Source organism: Euprymna scolopes, chromosome 23 (genome assembly GCF_053919585.1).
Source record: "Euprymna scolopes isolate OS-2025 chromosome 23, ASM5391958v1, whole genome shotgun sequence".
Classification (NCBI taxonomy): domain Eukaryota; kingdom Metazoa; phylum Mollusca; class Cephalopoda; order Sepiida; family Sepiolidae; genus Euprymna; species Euprymna scolopes.
The window spans coordinates 107,115,804-107,136,455 of record NC_136504.1 but is presented as its reverse complement, the minus strand read 5'-3'; the positions used below and the strand labels follow the sequence as shown (position 1 = coordinate 107,136,455).

The 20,652-nt window shown below is 34.6% G+C and overlaps 1 protein-coding gene and 1 pseudogene across 3 annotated transcripts in view; one reads left to right on the top strand and one right to left on the bottom strand.

Moving 5' to 3' along the window:
* Window positions 1-20,652, top strand: part of LOC145246126 (uncharacterized) — a 287,143-nt gene that overhangs the window by 161,208 nt on the left and 105,283 nt on the right. The gene's annotated exons all lie outside the window — the stretch shown is intronic.
* LOC145246371 (5S ribosomal RNA) lies at window positions 15,503-15,620 on the bottom strand (annotated as a pseudogene).

The window sequence follows — 20,652 nt, the reverse complement described above, 5'->3', positions numbered from 1 at the left end:
TGGGCGATTTATTTAATAATGGCGTTTTTTTTTTGTTTTGTTTTTTTTTTTTTACTTAATGTGCATGATTTTTTTTTTTTTTTTTGGAGGGGGTGGTATTAAATGCCGAGCCCAGTTATTTTTATTGAAAGATTTTAACGTTTGTAATATTTTTTAAATACTGATTCATGGTGTTTGATTTGATTGTTTTGTCCTACGGCAACTCCATTTTTATGCCGAATCTGCTCAGTTTTGCAACAAAAAAGAACAGAAAGTTAAAAATATATATTTTTATTGTTATTACCTGTCCAGATCACATAGATTTTATATCCATAGATCATAAAAAAAATGTTATGTAGTGTTGGATATAGAGCCATGGCGACGCACATTTGAAAGCAGAGGTGTGCACACGCGCACATTCCAGATGTTGATTTACATTTTTGTGTCCCATAAAAATGACCAGAATTGTAATTATCACAAAAACAAAGAACTGTCTACATTCCAAGGCCAGAAGTTATGAATTGTGCAATGCAAAATAGAAAAGGAGAATGTGGTATCTTGATGTTTACACTTTCAGGAATATCTATTTATGACTATATAAGAGAAAAATAAACAGAAAACAAAACAGTAGACTGACAGCAGTAAACTTGATTGATATCGTGACACCTCTCCTTTGTCGACCCATAAACCAACTAATTCTTTACAAATAACGTCTCCGTCTCTCTCTCTCTCTCTCTCTCTCTCTCTCTCTCTCTCTCTCTCTCTATGAACAAAAAGCTTAATCTAATATATAAAAGACAAAGTGTGTGTGTGTGTGTGTGTGTGTGTGTGTGTGTGTGTGTGTGTGTGTGTATATCCCAAAAACTTTTCTTAGTAGCATCGGACCTAAAGAGCGATGTCTCGGTCGAATAATATGAAAAATTAGAAAAAAATGGTCAATTATTTCCTATAGAAATAGACGCTTGCAATGAGAGAAGGTAACAAAAAATCGTTCCTTCATAACGATTTAGACAACCACGTATGCACATATCGCGTTCTTTCATGAATTGGTTTAAATAAAAAAAAACGACGTTAGTTTGCTGACTTCATCGTGGAGCAGTGGTTATCGAGGCAGCGTCGTAAGCTTTAGGTTTCACATTCGCACCCACATAACCAACTTTTTTGTTTTGTTTTCCGATTTTTTTAAAAGAAGTTTTAACATTTAAACAGGATTATTTATGTGATATTTTTTTTCCGTTTGTCTTATCCCTTTTATTTTTCTATGCTCTTTTTTATGCCTGGCCCTTACAGGACCTCTCCACGCCCGGACAACGCCGGGTACCCCCACTAGTTGGAAATAAAACATACTTTGATAAATTCGTCTCTGTGTTGATTTTGAGAATGAGAAAGGAATTGTCAGTGTATATATAATTTTAGCAAGTATTTGAAGTGCAGCTAGAAAATTATATATACATTCAATAAATCAACCATAGTTGAGTGGATTGTTTTGTGGCATATAAACCCATTTTATGCTGAATTCAGTCATTTTAGTCAAGATTTTTTGGTCCTCCGACAAAAGGAGAGTGGATCTGTAACTTTACTCTCATCTGTTCGTCTGTCCGCACTTTTCTCAATAACTACTCTTTGGAATTTTTTGAAATTTTGCACAAACATTAATCATGATATGAGTAAAAAAGTAACAGAACGGATTTTCCAAGAAAACTCTGGTTGTCCCTCTAGGGGTGCCTTTCGGGTTAAAATGGCTAAAATTGACACTTTTGTGCTTATTAAAAAAAAAATTAATGACTTGGATTTTTATAAAACTTTCTGAAAAGTTGTAACTAACTGATTTCTATATAATTTTGTTTGTCTATACTTTGCGATAACTCTTGGGTGTGCCCAAGGGGCTCTTTTAAGGCTAATAAAAAGCACTCCATGAAACATAAAAATATTTAAATGTAAATGTATGAAAATAGTGTGGCGGTTTTTCTTTTAGTTAAGAAAATGATTAAAATAACGAGGATTTAGAGAAGCAGTTTCACTTACAAACACTGCTAATGAGCAGAAGAGTATAAAACGCATCCAGGTCATTTTTTAATTATTATTTTGGCCTGCATAACTTTAACAAATCAGCAATTTGGTACCCTTTCAAAAACTTTGAAGACATCTACTCTAATAAATAGACTAATAGTAATGGTTACTAAAATACTCTAAAGTAGGGGTCTCCAAACTTTTTTTTTAAAAAAGGAGTCACCACTTATCAAGGCCCAGAGGCCACTCGAGTATAAGGGTTAAAGAGTGCATAATATTAAATGGAGCAATATCATAGTAATCGTTAGTAGTGTAAATTTAATAAATTGGATCACTTAAGGGGGGATGGCTCATCAAGAACTTGTTTACATTGGACTTGAAGATGACCATATTGTAGTCAGCTGGAAAGCAGGCAAATGGAAGAGAATTGCATAGGTGTGCAGTTTTAAGAAAGAAACTTTGTTCATGGAGTTTACGCACAGATAGAGTGGGGAAAATTATTGATAGTGGTTTCAGCTAGACGAGTGTTTCTCATGAAAATTTGGCAAGGGGGGGGCATAGATTGGAGTTCAGACGAGCATTTGCCATGAAAATAACAATAAAGCAGAAACAGATTCGCAACATCTCTTCTATGAGAAAAAGGTTGCTGGGAAGAGAAAAGGGCATCCCCTACTAGTCTACAAAGTCTATTTTGAACTCTGTCAAGGCAGGATAAAGTCTTTCTAGCAGCTCCTGCCCAGATGTGGCAACAATACTCCATTCTTGGATATACCTGACTTTTATATAGGTAGAGAATTGCATCAGTAGTGAGATATCTACTGGATAGATAGGATCCCACCATTTTTCCAGTGACCTTGGCAACAGATTTGATGTATGTGTTCCATTTTAGATCAGGAGTAAAGGTTAAGGCCAGAAGCTTGTCAAAATATGGAGTCATTCATTTCAATTGATGCCAGATGGGGATCAGAGCGTTGATGATGTAAAGATAGAAGCTTGGTTTTAGATGCATTAAAAATAACCAGCCACTTTTTTTCCCCATTGTACCACATGCTCAAGATCAGAGGGGAGAGAATCAAAGAGAACTTGATCGTTTATGGCCTTTGATCTGCTTCCATAGATGGTAGTGTCGTCAGCATAAATGTCTACGAATGATGTAAGGATGTGATTTGGAAGATCATTGATGTAGATCAGAAAGAGAGTTGGACCCAGGATGGATCCCTGAGGGACTACAGCCCCCGGGCTAAACCTAGCCCACCAAAGTTTTTGATCTGGCCTGCAAGGCTCTTATTGAAAACAAAAATATTTTGGAAAAATATTTTAAATGGAAATGTGTAAAAATCATGTGGTTTTTTCTTTTTTTGGTCTTCCAACAAAACGAGGGTGGACCTGTAAATTCACCTTTGTCTGTTCTTCAGTTCGTCTGGCCGCACTTTTCTCAATAAATATGCCTTGGAATTTTTTGAAATTTTGCTTAAACATGGTATGAGTATAAAAGTAATAGAACGGATTTTTCCCAGAAAACTCCCGTTGTTGCGATAACTATTGGGTGTGCCCCAGGGGCTCTTTTAGAGCTAACACTCCATTTTGGGGACTATTTTACGATATTTGTCTAAAATTTTCTGTGTATGTCTATTTAGCAGATTTGCATGATGCTGAACTCAAATCTAAATATGTTAAGGCCCTAGGGATTTTTGGGGCTTAATTGGGGGGGGGGGCAAATGATGAATGTAGTCTTTTTTTTTTTTTTTTTTTTTTTTGCATGAAGAACTCAAATTTATATGTTAAGGCCTAAAACTACACCGTTTGTTCATTTTCACCAGGATTTGACGTCCCCTGGGGGCTTTTGGGGCTAAATGAGGAGGGTGGAGGGCAATGCTGAACTTAGTAATGTTTTTTATGCCTCGTTCACCGTGCACTCACGGGGGACCATGCATGCTTGACTTGTTTTTTTTTAAATTTAGACTGGGGGATAAATTCCACATATATTTGTCGTAAAATGATCTCCCACTTCTGGGTCATTCTAGCGCTTAATAGGTCTGTTCAGTTATAGGAGGGCTGCCATAGAGGACTTGCTCTTTGAGAAGAGGTTAGTTTATTGTTATTCGCCCAAGGTGCACCTACCGGGAAATGCCAAGGGGGTTACCCAGGTATTTTTTTTATTTTAGAACAAAATGCTCAACCTCTCGGGAGGGCAGAGAGGAATGTTTATCTTCTCTCCCATGACGGGAAAATATGACATAAGGTCGGGAAAGTGAGGGCCATGCATGCTTCGCTCGTTTCATAAAGCGATTAAAAGAATGAGGATTTGGAGAACCAGTTTCAATAAAAAAAAAAAAATCAAAGCTAAGACGCAAAACAGTATAAAACACGTCTAAGTAAATTTTTTTTATTATTTTGGTCTGCGTAAAAAAATCAGCACTATGCCCCCTCGTCAACCATTTGAAATCTTTGGAGACCGCTGGTTTAGGGTAATACAATACAATATACAAAGAGAAGGAACACAGGCCTATACACCCGAGATTACAGTCTCTCAATGCACATCATCTCTAGATTTGTAATCAAAGAAATTGGGTGATTCCTCCAATGTTTGTCTAATCTGGCTTTGAATGTATTCAGTGACTCTGCAGACACCAATTCTTCCAGCAGCTGGTTCCACACGTTCACCACACGCTGGAAGAAAAAATGTGCTCGAGCAGACCCAGCTGCCCCCTTCCGATGTTGCTGCTTATCCAAACACAAGGAATGCTCACAGGTCCTACACTCTTGTTTAAAAAAAAAGCGTCTTCAGAACAGTCCATGTTGTATTACCTATACAGATAATTTGAAAACTTGGATGGCATCCCGTCTCATTCGAATGGTAATGTCTTGTTTGGGGAGAAATAAAAGTTAAAAGAGAGAAAGAATTATACAATACAATACAAGACAGTACAATATAATACATATGGTGAGAAGGGACACAGTTCTATACACCCGAGATTACAGTCTCTCAATACGCCTCATTTTTAGATCTGTAATCAAAGAAAAGTGGGTGATTCTTCCAATGTTTGTCAAGTTTGGCTTTGAATGTATTGAGTAACTCTGCAGATACCGCTTCTCCCGACAGCTGGTTCCACACATTCATCACACGTTGGGATACGAAGTGCGCTCAAACAGACCCAGCTGCCCCCCTTCCGATGTTGTTGCTTATCCAAACACAAGGAATGCCCAGTGGTCTTATAATCTTGTTCCTATTTACAATGCCTCCCCACGGGACAGAGTTAAACACCAGGGTCGTTTTTTAATGTGGAGAAAAGGAACAAAAATAAAAATTGTCTCAGTAGTGAAGGATTTCTCCTCCACTGACAGAACAAGAAATTGAAGTGCAGCATCTGAAGAACAGATACTACACTTTGATCTTGACCCGAAGGCCACAAGTACTAGTATTGCTATTTATTTGCTCCCCCACCGAGCAAATTAGGCACAAGGCCGATTTTTAATGTGAGGAGTGAAGGGGAAATGGGGACCAACTCCCCGGGCAGTAGGGGAGCTGGATAGTGACAATTGGTATGAAGGGTTGCCCCTACATTGACCAAGGTCTTATCTGTGGGGTCGCCCCCACATAGGGTCTTTGCTTGCAGTATCTGCCGGAACAGAGCCCAAAGGCCAATGTCTTATAATCTTGTTTCAAAGGAAGCATCTTGAGACAGTCCACGTTGTATTCAAAAACCTGGATGCCATCCCGTCTCATTCGATGGAACAGAAGAGTTGGAAGATCCGGTTGCTTCAGTCACTCCTAATAGAAGAGATTATGCAGATCTAGGACCAATTTCTGCACCGGTTCTATGGTTCCAATGTCACGCATATATCGCAGTGACCATACTGATGTGACATATTCTAGCTTTGGATGGATCAACCCTTTATAGACAAACAGGAACATAACAATAACACGGTCCATGTTACTAAATGAATGATGATGTATGCCAGCCAACTTATTAGCCGCAGCTGCTGTTTTAAAGACTATGAGTTTGTTGCAGGGCCGAATGTTGATGGCAATCGACCCTACAACTAAAAGATGACACAGGTAAGAAAACGACAAAAAACGACGATGGCAAAGAAGAGATGATAAACGTAGTAGGTACCGTCGTGAAGGTTTATTTTCCAAAAAGAAACGGAATGGAAGTAGGTCTTAGGTTGAGGGTTGGAGTCCAGCTGGTGTTTGAACTGATACAGCTATAAGCCAGTGGCTACAGGAAATATGCGCTGACTTGAGATGTTGGTCTGTTGGAAATCGAGTGAGTCAATGGCAAGTGACTGCTGCTGCTACTGGGTTCAGCCGCTGTCAGAAAGATAGTCTAACCCGTTCTGTGTAGGCATGGCTGCTGCATAGGATTAGGCTGCTGATGGGCCTGACCTCGCTGTTTGATGTTCTAGCCACGACTGACTGCTTGTTGAAAAAAAAAGCGCTTTATTTATACTCCTCTGGTGGACGTAATTGTAGACAAAGCTGCTTGCAGTGCTGGTTGTCATTTTTTATTGGTGTTTGTTTTCGTGTTTTTAACATACTGTAGGGAGTCATCTGTTTGAGGTTTATATTCATGTGTCATAGCAAATTGAAGCTGAGAAAGTTGTGAATATTATTTTAGTGGAAATTGTACTATTACAGTGTTCTACGGAATAATATTATTCACGTCGATGTACTTGTCGATTGGTCGTCGGCTGTGGTGTTTATGTTTGGAATTGGGATCTTTTTTTGATGAGTGGTTTCTTTTCGTTGAAACCACAAAAAGTTTGGAAACAAAGACCTGAATTAATACGTACGCCTAGATCTTTTTTGTGGTTGCTAAAGAAGTTGTACTCATCATGTACTTATACCGATACTCCTGTTTCTTGCCGAGATGTAGTATATGCCATTTGTTTGGGTGGAAAATTAACTGCCACTGTTGTAATAGCTGAGGGTATTGTGGATTTGTTCTAGTATTGTTTTAGTCTTGTTCTAGTGTTGTTTTAGTCTTGTTCTAGTGTTGTTTTAGTGTTTGTATTCGTTTACCAAATGTTTTATTATATGATCAACTGAAATACAGATAAGTGTTGTATATTTAACAAAGAAAAATGAGGGGGGAAAAAAAACAAATTAAAGAAAATTTAATATTTTATCGACCCGTTAGTTTTAAGTTTTTTGTTTTTGTTTTTTAATTCAAAGGCGGGAGTTATCTCCCTTTTCCCTTTACAATATTTATTAACAAAAAGCAGGAAAACAATATTTATTAACAAAAAGCAGGAAAACAATATTTATTAACAAAAAGCAGGAAAACAATATTTATTAACAAAAAGCAGGAAAACAATATTTATTAACAAAAAGCAGGAAAACAATATTTATTAACAGAAAGCAGGAAAACAATATTTATTAACAGAAAGCAGGAAAACAATATTTATTAACAGAAAGCAGGAAAACAATATTTATTAACAGAAAGCAGGAAAACAATATTTATTAACAGAAAGCAGGAAAACAATATTTATTAACAGAAAGCAGGAAAACAATATTTATTAACAAAAAGCAGGAAAACAATATTTATTAACAAAAAGCAGGAAAACAATATTTAAGTTACTGCCAGGAATATTTACTTTTGATTCCCAAATCAAATCTAGATTATTCTTATAATGACCTTTTTCTTGTTGATTGCAGTATAATGCTGGTCTTGTGCAATTCTTGAAGGTTCACCTCCCCAGGCTTTGCCTTCTTTCTTTGAGAAGGGGTTAGTTTATTGCTAATCGCCTGAGGTGCCTCTTCCAGGGAATGCAAACAGGACTGCCCAGGCATCTTTTGCAGGATCAGTGTCCTTCTCCACCAGAGGGTGCTGACTTTTCAATCCTACTTTCCGATCCTTATGTCAAATTTTTCACTATAGGAGAGAAATAAATACATTCTAGTTTATAAATAATTGCCTAGTGGTATTTTTTAGCCATTTTGGCTACGGACGCCATAACCGCCCCCACTTTTTATTAACCAATCAAAACACTGAAAAGCTTGTGCCAGTTTGTTCTATTGCAATTATTGCTAGTTGATATTCCAATTTCGATTTTATTATTACATTAACCTAATATTTGGAATCCATTTTGGAAATCTAATATTCATTGTTCTGTTGCCGACTTTATTTATTTATTTATTTATTTATTATTATTATTATTATTATTATTATTATTATTATTATTATTATTCATTGTCTGGTCCTTTTTCTTTTGTTTTTTTTTCTTTACCTCTCCCCACTCCTCTTCTTTCTCTTTCCTCATTTTCAGGTCACTCCTTCCATTCAATTCAACCCCCTCCCGCCCTTCACACTTCACAGCTTCCTTTCTTCCTTTTTTTTGTTTTTTTTGTTTTTTTGTTTCATATTCTTACTTTCCTGATTTTTCACATTCCTCTTTGAAAATATTTTTATTCACAAATGTTTTTTGTTTGTTTTTCTTTTTCTTTTTCTCTATGATTTATTTTATTTGTTACTAACCTGGGGTGCCCGGTGTTTCCCGAGTGTTTGGAGGTGTGTGTTGAGCAAAAAAAAAAAAAAGATGTAGTAGGCAAGCAGACAGGCTCGAACCCGTACCGCGAAGGAGGAAAAGAATATGAAAAAACAAAGTAATGCATTAGCTGTTGCGCCCATCGCCAAACCGGAAGTGACGTAGGTTTTAATTAAGGCTAGACAATCGAAAAGAGGCGATGACTTTCGAAGATACCGGCGAAAAAAGCAACTCCTCCCTGTAGAAAAGTGCCCAGTTGAGGGTGAAGGAATTAATGTTTTTGGACAATTTTTCAATATTTGTTGTCCAAAAATTCGAGGTTTAAAACGATACCAGTTTCGTCATGTTCTGATGCGTCTATCAAAATTTTTCAGGCATACATACATACATACATACATACATACATACATTTCAACAGATTTTTGCCCTTTATATTATAGATACTTGTTTCTGTTTCTTTCTTCCCTGCTAGTTTGGAATAATAACGAAAATTGAAAATTTGATTCTACCTATTCATCTACCTAATTATAAATTGTTTTGGAAATTTCACACAAAGGTACTTGATGAGTCTGGAAGTGTTCTTACATAGGTTTTGCATCAGGATGCATCTGAAAAATATTGGAAATCGATAATCGAAAAAAATCCGATTATAAAAGGAACTCCAATTTTGACTAAAGTTAACATTTCTATACAACCTAATATCACAGGTTCATTAGAGAAGTTTTATCACCATACAAGCAGAAAGGCCCAACTTATAAAATCAATTACAGATACTTTTATAGAACAGGGGCACATTCAAAACGACTGTTTCTGTTTAGAGCAAAATCGAACCATGATACTTGACTTATATATGTTTATCTTTAATTCAAGTGATTATGTAAAAATGATTCCATAGAATCAATAGTTGGTTCTTTTATAAGACAGAGGCGCGTTTGAAATGAATGTTTCTGTTTAAAGCACAATTGAACCATGATACTTGAATTTTCCATTTTGAAGTGAAGCCATTATTTACAGATAATTTTATAAAATCACCATTAGATTCTCTACAGTGCAATGTAGACTACAATGTATTTGTGGACTAATTCAATGTGGTGAGGCCTATTACTACACTAGTAGGCTGCCAGGCATTGCCCAGTTGTAAAATACGCTTAAATATATTTTGATTAATGCAGATAAAGTTTTTTAAAAAATGACTTGTACGCCACTACCAATAATCAAAACCAAAATGTTTAGCTTACGATTTACTTTTTTCTTTGACGTTAATGCCTGTCCTATGAAGACATGTTTGCTACAAAGCTAAAAATTAAAACATGAACCAATAGCTATTACGTTATGCATGCATATTCATAATGCCATCGTTCAACCTTCACCTGGCAAATTTCATGTTTTTAATTTTCACACTTTTGCATTGATTTTTCCCTACTAAAAACCAAAGATAGTTTTGCATGGGTTCGAATACCTTATATATTAAGTTTCATATCTGTAAACTAAAAACTGACAGGAGTTTGGTATTGTTACATAAACTATTTACTTTCGCCATCCAACAATCCGCCATTATCGGATTTTTATTATGCAGGTACTTCTGCTATCATAAAAAAAACGGTTTTGTTTAATATTTAAGTAATTTTTTTTTTTTCAAAAGCAATTTTCATTAATAATTAGTTTTCTACATTTCTGAATTTTTGAGATGAGGATTAGTTATGCGTATTATTTCAGTTGCCCACACTGAGTACTGAACCTCCAACCTTTAGGCATGAAATAACCCGAGAAAGAGTGATATTCCGTAAAACAAAACCACCAAACATTTATTCGTTTTATTTTTTTAATTCTTTTTTTTTCCTATTTTTTTCTTTTCATTATCATTTACTTTGTTGTCTCCCACTTTCCTTCGTCTGTGGTACGAAAAAGTGAATTTGAGTTAGTCTTTGTGTTGATTTCCTTTGCAACATAGACTGCTACAACATGTTGGATCCCTTGTGTAAGTCTTCCATCATTTTGCTATTTATATATGCAATGTAGTTGTTGGCATCCGTCAGTCGAGAAGACTATGGGGTTGCACTTGCGGAAGTCGTTGAACACCATCTTCTGTGGTTGAATAAGCCTATGGTCGGTTGCAGATGTCGTAGGTGAAGGTCGGTGCATTGTGTTGATGGTCTGTTGAATTTTGTTAACTGGCCTTCCCGAATAGTCGTTTGGTCTCCGCCCGTTCTGCGATGGATTTTTCGTTAGTGGTCAGGCCTTTGGTTACCATTTGTCTCCAAATGTTGCAGACTTTAGTTTTGGGCTCCCAACTTCATGTTTTCATGTCGAGTTTGCACACGTCGACATAGTGAAGATAAGGACGATCCGCTTTCCTTTTTGTCAGTAGTGAATTCACCGTAGATAATGTCTTTTGGGGTTCACCCATTGTCCATGCGGTACACATGACCTATCCAGCGTAGACGTTTTTGGTGAAGGAGGGCGAACATGAAAGGAATACCAGCCCTTACAAGCACAGCATTGTTTGTAACTTTGTCCTTCCCAGAAATTCCCAGAATTCTCTGCAGACTTGCACACAGAACCCAACATGTTGTGGCAGTCTACGTTGCAAAGGCGACCAACACAAAGAATAACTTCCGCTCACTTTTTCATGCAACAATGACATTTATTTCCTCATTCTCCTACCACACGACTTCTCATTACAGTTGTGACGTCGAACACGTCTCTAAATGTGATTGTCCTTTTTCCTTACGACGATGTCATTTCGCATTTTGTTCACATTTACATACACACGTCCGCATCCTGTTACAAACACATTTGAATTTATTCTTCTCCTCTTTCTCTTCCTACATCCCCGCCTGCATTCTCGTCTTCCTACTCCTTTCTATCACCCTTTTACTTTAATTCTTATCCCCAAGTGGCCTTTAGCCTTGATAAGCAGTGACTCGATTGTACAAATAAAAAAAAAAATCCACAGGAGTTTACCTAAAAGTCACTAAACATTCCTCTATATTCTATCTCGATCTTTTTATTTTTCATGTACCCACTTAGCTCCCACTTCCATTTAGAGACTGACATGCTTGTATTCAGTTGACCCAAAAAACAATAGTCGTTCTGATAGTTAGCAAAGGATTGTGAGGATCTTACTAACCTGTCCCATTAGAATTTTGTCTAGTTCGTTGTTTTTTATTCTTTTGGGGTGTTTGTAGATTTTTCCACCCCCCATCATTATTTATGTTTCGTTAAATAAAATAGACGTTTTTTGTCTATTAATTCTGTTTTAGAACCTTCCCAACTTCTGAATAACCATCTTCACTTCTAGCAAGAACTGGCTGATGTAATTGCCATATTTGTTGTAAGTCCGAGTACTTTCCAATCCTTCGGGATTCATCGTCAGGGATAGATTAATCTAACTGGTGCTGAGCAATTTATATAATTTTTAAAAAAAATATGTACATTTATTTTATTGGTTAATTATTTAAATAACTTTACAAACATTTTAGGATGTTATTACTACTGGTAAAATTTATTTTATTAACAGTGTGGTTTTTTAATTTTTTATTAGTAATGTTTCTATTATTTAAAGTGTTCGCTTATTGGTCTGTTCAAGTATAGATATGCTGTCAACTAAAATCTTCCTAAATTGAGACAAGGGACAGAAATGTCGATTAGTCAAATGGTTAAATATAGCACTGTTTTTGGAGCGATGCATGGTTAATCTCCTCGACAAAGTTGTGGTAGTCAAACCTATGTATATGTTTTCACCTTTATTGTCGGAGACACAGTCTCCCCAAAGGGGATTTGAATTCATAAACTAAGTTAGTCTTATCAAGCAATTCAGTTGAGCCAATTCCTGCCAGAAGTGAAGACTTATTCAGAAGATGGTAAGGTTCCAAAGCAGAATTAAAAGACAAAAAACGTTTATTTTATTTAATGCAATATGATTAAGAAAAAAAAAAAAATGCTGTCTAAATATACATATCATTTATTCATGTGTATATATTTATTTGTGAATAAAATTTCAAAAACTATTGGGGATCTTTTAAGTAGGTTTAGAGTCTTGGAGTGGATGAGGTGTTTTGGTATAAGAATCTAATGAAGAACCATAAACATTTTTGTTGTCAAAAAGAATGATACTTGACGTCCCCCTTCCATTTCCCCCAAATCCAGCACGGCGTAATACCCAAGTTAAACAAAGATTGTGTATTTTTTATTTGATTAAATAAATTGGCACTTTGGCTAATTTTTTTATTTATTTATTTTATTTTTTTCCAACACCACAATTCTCGCCAATAAGATGATTGTATATAACCATATTCATATTTAATAAAACTTTTGAACAGTTTGGAAAACTTTAAGTAGAAAGGCCTCCTGGAGTAAATGTGGTATTACGGTGATTGATGATTCTAGCTGAGAGTAGGATATAAATTTGCTAGTCATTGGTGACAAAGGATGACCAAAGACACTTATCTTTTCCATACTTTTGAATGGCCGTGTGCCTGATTTAATTTTAATGTATTGTGCAAATAAATAATTCAAAGTGTAGTATCTGTTCTTCCACAACATCATTTGATAGCGAAAGTATTCGTGTGAATATCTTCTTTGATAAAAATTTAAAATACGGACAGACATACGAACAAGCAATGAAAACGGTCGATTATATCATAAACTGTATAACAACATTCAATGGACATATTTTAATATAATTAAATAACAAACATTTAGGGAAAATATTTAAAGAGGTTGAAGCTAAAAAAAAAACAAAGAATCGTCGATAAAAACTATTGTTATGAATGACCTTTTTTTTTCTTTTTTTTTTTGTACCTATTTACAATGCTCCCCGCCCCCACCCCACGGGGCAGTTAGACCCCAGGGTGGTTTTTTAATGTGGAGTAAAGGAACAAAAATAAAGATTGTCTCAGTCGTGAAGGATTTCTCTCCCACTGACAGAGAACAAGAAATTGAAGTGAAGCATCTGAAGAACAGATACTACACGGTGGTATTTATTTACTCCCCCACCGAGCAAATTAGGCACAAGGCCGATTTTTTATGTGAGGCGTGAAGGAGAAATGGGGACCAACTCCCCGGGGAGTAGGGAAGCTGGATAGTGACAATTGGTATGAAGGATTGTCCCTACATTGACCAAGGTCTTATATGTAGGGTTTCCCTCACATAGGGTCTTTGCTTGCATTATCTGCCGGAACAGATATTACACTTTGATCTTGACCCGAAGGCCGAGTAGTTCCTTTTTTATTTGTAAGCCAAAAAGAATGACACTCAACCTCGCCCCTATTACCCTAAAATCAAACATGACGTAATACCCAAATTAAATAGATTATAATTATTTTTATTTAACTAAATAAATTGACCTTTGCCTAACTAAACTAAAATTAAATCAGTTCTCAGACCATATGACCGATGTGATCAAATTTGGTAACGATTGATCAAGTGATGTAACTAAATAAATTGGCCATTTGGGCGGCTTTTTTTTTTTTTTTTTTTTTTTTTTTTTTTTGGCGTGTTTAATTTTATGGCATCTAGAATCTAGGTTAATTTATGCAAGTCGACTTACACACGGACACAGACGAAAATATTGTTGGGGGGATCGATCGGAACTGACAATGGTTTGACATGGTCAAGCTTGTTTCATCTCCTGAGAGAGGGGGGCAGAGGAGAAGGTTTAGAGGAAGACAAGGTTTAGGATAGTGGAAGGAGGAGGATGAAGAGATTTAAAAGGGTGGCGGAAGGGGTGGGAAGAGAAAATGAAAGTAGATGGTTGGAGGAAAAAGGGAGACGTAAAACGAGGGTGATAGGAAGAAGAGATTTAAAACGGTGGTAGGAGGAGGAAGTAACAAACTAAGAGATGCAATATTTATCGGCCATAAGATTCAGTCTACAATTACAAAGATAGTTCCAAAAACAAAGCCTCCTATTAAAAAAAAAAAATCACTTTTTTTTTTTTTTTTTTACATAGGATGAGTCACCACTTATCAAAGCCTGGAGGCTACTCGAGGATAAGTGTTAATCGTTATACATTAGTCAATGGGATTATAGCGTAGTAAACATAAGTAGTGGAAATTTGGTAAATTGGATTACTTAGGGGGACGGTTCATCAAGAACTTGTTTACATTGGACTTGAAGATAATCAGATTGTAGTCAGCTTGAAAGCAGGCAAACGGAAGAGAGTTCCACAGGCATGCAGTTCTAAGAAAGAAGCTTTGTTCATGGAATCTACGTTTAGATTTAGGCACAGATAAAGAGTAGGGGAAATTATTGATAGTGGTTTCAATCAGACGAGTGTTTTTTGTGAAAGTTTATCGAGGGGGGACCATAGATTGGAGCTCAGACGAACACTTGCCATGAAAAAACAATAAAGTGGAGACAGGCTCACAACGGCTTTTCTGTGGAAAAGAGGTTGCAGGGAAGACTATAAAAGTTTAAGAGCTACTAAGTCGGGAGTATTACCATAAAAACAACCGATCTTTTGTGTTCCAGAATTTATTTTTCTAAATAGTCATCAACTTCTCAATGCTCTTTTGCTTGCGATGAATTTTTGCATGCGCGTCTGGAGTGCTCTTTTTCACACGAGGGTCGTTCCAAAAGTAAAGTCTCCTATTTTTTTAACTCAAAAAGTTGAAGAGCTACGAAGACGGGAGTTATACCATTTAAAACGAGCGACCTTCTATTTTTTTTTTTTCTACATAATCATCACCATTCTCAATGCACTTTTGCTAGGAATTCAATTATACATCTTTGTATTTGATGCACGTCCATGACAGGGGTTGATTTCTTAGAGTCTCACACTGTCAATATCTGCAACAGAGAAATTAAAGTTTCAGGTCATGAATGCAAAAGTTCAGTCATCTAATGCCTCTGTTCAGTTTCAAGAGACAATGGGTACCCCCTGTAAGGATTGCTGTGTATGTAATTGGGAGGCAAGTGTTGTGGAATCTCCAACCACACTTCTGAATTGGTACTGCTTGAATCCAGTGGCAAGGAGAAATGCTAGATGACTGGAAACAATGCCGAGATAAGCGGAGAGCACATACAGCACCTGGAATTCTTAAATGGTCACCCATTTTAGTACTGACCAGGTTCAGTGTTGCTTAACTTCGGTGATCTGAGGTGAACCGGTGTGTCGACGTGATTTTGTCGTATGTCCTTATAACAATGCAATTTGTAATCCCTTCTGATCGATTCGGGCGGAATAAAAATGGAGAAACGACCATCTTGCAATTCCCTCTGATCCAATAAAAAAAAAATAGGAGGCATTACTGTTTGGAACGCCCCTCGTAAGTATTCATTTTAAAAGAAACTAAGAAAACAATTTGAATTCCATTGATATTATTTAATGCTTTGAAACAGCACTTAAATATATTTTCGATGAAGGGACTATCTGCTTGTTCGGCAAATTCTCCGACGTTGATAATGAGCGGATCATATTTCCTCCAAAATAAGACTTATTAGTTTACACCCTAAAATATTACATCGGGACCTTTTTTTTTTTTTTTTTTAGGGAAGGGGGGGAGGGTAGATGTTTTGATGTACTTGCACGAAAAAACATTATGAAATAGAACATTTAAATAAATAAAATAAAAAATTCGCTGATTGTGCAAAATAGTGATGTTTTTTAACCAACACATTTCAGGTGAAAACATTGACATATTTACATGTCGTGTTGAAATGGGTATAATTTCAAAAAAACTTTACGCGAAATGATCGAAAAGAAGATGCGCTACACACATATTTTTAACACAAAATATCATCCATGGTTACGTTCTGACATTTTGTGTAAAAATTGCGGAATTACACTTATTTATACATTTATTTATTTATACATTCATTTATTTATTTATACATTTATTTATTTATACATTTATTTATTTATACATTTATTTATTTATTTATTTATACATTTATTTATTTATACATTTATTTATTTATACATTTATTTATTTATACATTTATTTATTTATACATTTATTTATTTATTTATACATTTATTTATTTATTTATACATTTATTTATTTATTTATACATTTATTTATTTATTTATACATTTATTTATTTATACATTTATTTATATATATATTTATTCATTTATTTATTTATTCATTTATTAATATATATATATATTCATTTATTTATATATATAATTATTCATTCGTTCATTCATTCATTTATATATATATATATATATATCTATATATATATATATATATATATATATATATATATTTATCTATCTTTCTGCGAACTGTGTTTAAAAATGGCGGAATTACACTTATTCATACATTTATTTATTTATTTATACATTTATTTATACTTTTATTAATTTATTTATACATTTATTTATACATTTATTTATTTATACATTTATTTATTTATTTATACATTTATTTATTTATTTATACATTTATTTATTTATTTATACATTTATTTATTTATTTATACATTTATTTATTTATTTATACATTTATTTATTTATTTATACATTTATTTATTTATTTATACATTTATTTATTTATACATTTATTTATACGTTTATTTATTTATTTATTTGTACATTTATTTATTTATACATTTATTTATTTATTTATACATTTATTTATTTATACATTTATTTATTTATTTATACATTTATTTATTTTTTATACATTTATTTTTTATACATTTATTTATTTTTTATACATTTATTTATTTTTTATACATTTATTTATTTTTTATACATTTATTTATTTTTTATACATTTATTTATACATTTATTTATTTTTTATACATTTATTTATTTTTTATACATTTATTTTTTATACATTTATTTATTTTTTATACATTTATTTATTTAGTTATACATTTATTTATTTAGTTATACATTTAACTGTTAAGTGTTGAGACATTATGTTGAACAAAGATGGCGGTAGTAAATCAAATCGGTGAAGAATCAATGCAGTCACGATCTCGAGTGTTGAGTAATTCTCTAGAACAAAAACGATGTTGAAGAATCAATATAATTACAATTCAGTCGTTTCAAGGCGGAGGTTGACAGCAAGCTGACTTGAATCTAAAATTCGATATTTTTATGAGGTCGGAGGTTTCTCATTGGTTGATTGTCCGAACCGTAGTTATAAATAAGATCGTCAAAATCATTTGGGTCATACCCTCATTAATCATCAAAACATTTTAACAATCCTCAGTAATTTCTTTTTACTATTTTTTTTTTTTTTTTTTTAAAGGAGTCATCACTTATCAAGCCCCAGAGGCCACTCAAGGATAAGGGTTAATAAGTGGACAATGGAACAATGTCGTAGTAATTGTTAGTAGTGGAAATTTGGTAAATTGGCTCTTCAAGAACTTGTTTACGTTGGACTTGAAGACGTCCATATTATAGTCAGCCGGAAAGCAGACAAATGGAAGAGAGTTCCACAGGTGTGCAGTTCTGAGAAAGAAGCTTTGTTCATGGAATATACGTTTGTTTAGGCACGGATAAAGAGTGGGGGGATTATTGATAGTGGTTTCAGCTAGACGAGTGTTTTTTGTGAAAGTTTGACAACTTATATCTCTTACTTTCCTCTCTTTGAGCTCTCTCATGCTACGTCTGCTTTTGATTGGCAAGTAAGGTGACATTTGAGTACATACTCACTGCTCTTCATAATGCCCTGGGAACACAATTCATCCGATATATACTAACAATTTTTTTTTTATTATTCAATTTTCACCCCAAACTAGGCATAGTGCCACTTTGAAGTAGGAGGCTACTATCGAAGACATAAGTTGCAGGGACATTATGAAGGGAGATGAACAGCAAGATGTTTGTTCACATTACACTTGAACTTCTGCATGTCAGTACACTTGGGAAAGCAGAATCTCGGCAAGGAGTTCCAAAGTCTAGCAGTTCTGGGGAAGAAACTATTGGAGTAGAAAGCTACTTCCAGGCGTAAGTAGCTTTCTAGCCGTTTTTACTTAAAAAATAGAGGAATGTTTCTTTTGATGAAGAAAATACAGTAATTACACTGGCATTCACTCGCTGTAAAAAATAGAAATATGCTCTGCTAGTGTTCACACTATTTAAATTACTAAACCATTTATATCTCAACTATTATATAAAAGGAACTTTGTGTGAGTTTGTTTCCTTTCAAATATGGCCAAGCTGATTTTTATGAAATTTCACATGAATGTACTTTATGTGCCTGGCAGCGTTCTTAGATAGGTTTTGTTTCAGAATGTCTTCAATAAGTATCGCTAATCAATAATCGAATAATCCGATGAAAGAAGGAACAGGCGATTTTGACTGAAGTTAATACCTTACATAGCCTGACAACACAAATGTATTCGAGAAGTTTTAGTATCACACAAGCTGAAAGACCCAACATATAAAATCAAGAATAGGTTCTTTGATACGGCAGGGGCACGTTCAAATTGAATGTTTCTGTTTAAAGCACGATTGAACCATGATACTTGACTTTTACATTTTAAACTTAAAGTGAAGCTATTATCACTTTAATGCAGGTCTTTATATATATAAAAAAAAAAAATTATAATCAAGAGTAGTTTCTCTTCAGTGCAATCTAGACTACAATGTGTTGTGGACTGTCACGGTAGGGAGGCATGTGAAGTTTCATCCCTGTGTACTGCAATGGGTTCCTAACTAAACTAGTCAATTAATTGATTTGATTAAAAAAATCAATGATTTCACAGATTTTGATAGTATATAAAAATTCAATCCTGGACAACATCGGGTCTTCCTGCTAGTAAAATCATAAAATTACATAAATAATTTAATTTTTGGTCCCACGACAAAAGGAGGGTGGACCTGTAAATTCACCCTTGTCCGTTCGTCTGTTTGTCTGTTTGTCTGTCCGCACTTTTCTCAATAACTATGCTTTCGAATTTTTTTTAGTTTTACACAAACATTAATCATGATATGAGTAAAAAAAAAAGTAACAGACCGTATTTTCCGCGAAAACTCCGGTTGCCCCCCTATTGGTGCCTTTCGGGTTAAAAATAGCTAAAATTGGCACTTTTGCGGTTATTAAAAAAATTAATTCCTTAGATTTTTATAAAACTTTCTGAAAAGTTGTAACTAATTGATTTCTATATAATTTTGTTTGTCTATACTTCACGATAACTCTTGAGTGTGTGCCAGGGGCTCTTTTAGGGCTAATAAAAATACTCCATTTTTATGACTATTTTACCATTTGTCCAAAAATTTCTGTGTATTTCTATTTAGCAGTTTTGCATGGTGCTGAACTCAAAATTAAATATGTAAAGGCCTTAGGGGAATTTTGGGGCTAAATAATGGGGCAAATGATGGACTTAGTCATTTCTTTTTGTGCATGGTGCAGAACTCAAATTTATATATGTTAAGGCCTAAAACTGCACCGTTTGTTCATTTTCACCAGGATTTGACGACCCTTGGGGCTTTTGGGACTAAATATGGGGTTGGGGGAAAATCATGGACTTCGTCATTTCTTTAATTTTTTTATATATGTTATAATTTCTGATTATCCCCCCCCCTCCGGACCCCCCAAAAAACATTTCACTGATTTTTTTATTATAAATTGGAGGATTTCTTTCTAAGGTTGGTTGTCAGACTTGCTGTTTGCTTTCTCGGTTTCCCCTAGCATTTGCAATGGCTTTATCTAGGGTGGGGATAAAACTAAAAAGAGGCGCATGTTTATCCACTAACTTTTGTGTGACAAGATGAATTTATATTTAGTTATATGCAAATAAATCCACGGTGGTCTATACAGGGTGTTATAAAAGTGTTGGGCATATCTTAACATTGAATATCTTGAGAACTGTTAAGAATATAAAAACGCATCTGGTATATTCAGAAAGCTTGTAATCTCAAATTTTTCTTATTAATATTCAAACATGTCCAATGTATGTTTCATTGGTCACATGACACACGTCAAGCCGAGAGTCCAAATCTTGCCAAGCACGTCCCAGCATTGCATTGTCAATGGTTGAAAAAACTTCTGTTATTCGGGCCTTCAGCTCATCCACGTCTCTTGGAATGGGAGGCACATAGACCAGTCCTTTCACAAATACCCACAAAAATAAATCGCAAGGTGTGAGATCTTTTTTTGTGAAATGCATGTTGAACAAGTGTTTATGATCCAGTTTTTGCAAATTCAAGCACACAAAACGCTTTTTCTGGTTGAGTGAACGCCATTACTGGATCAGAAAAAG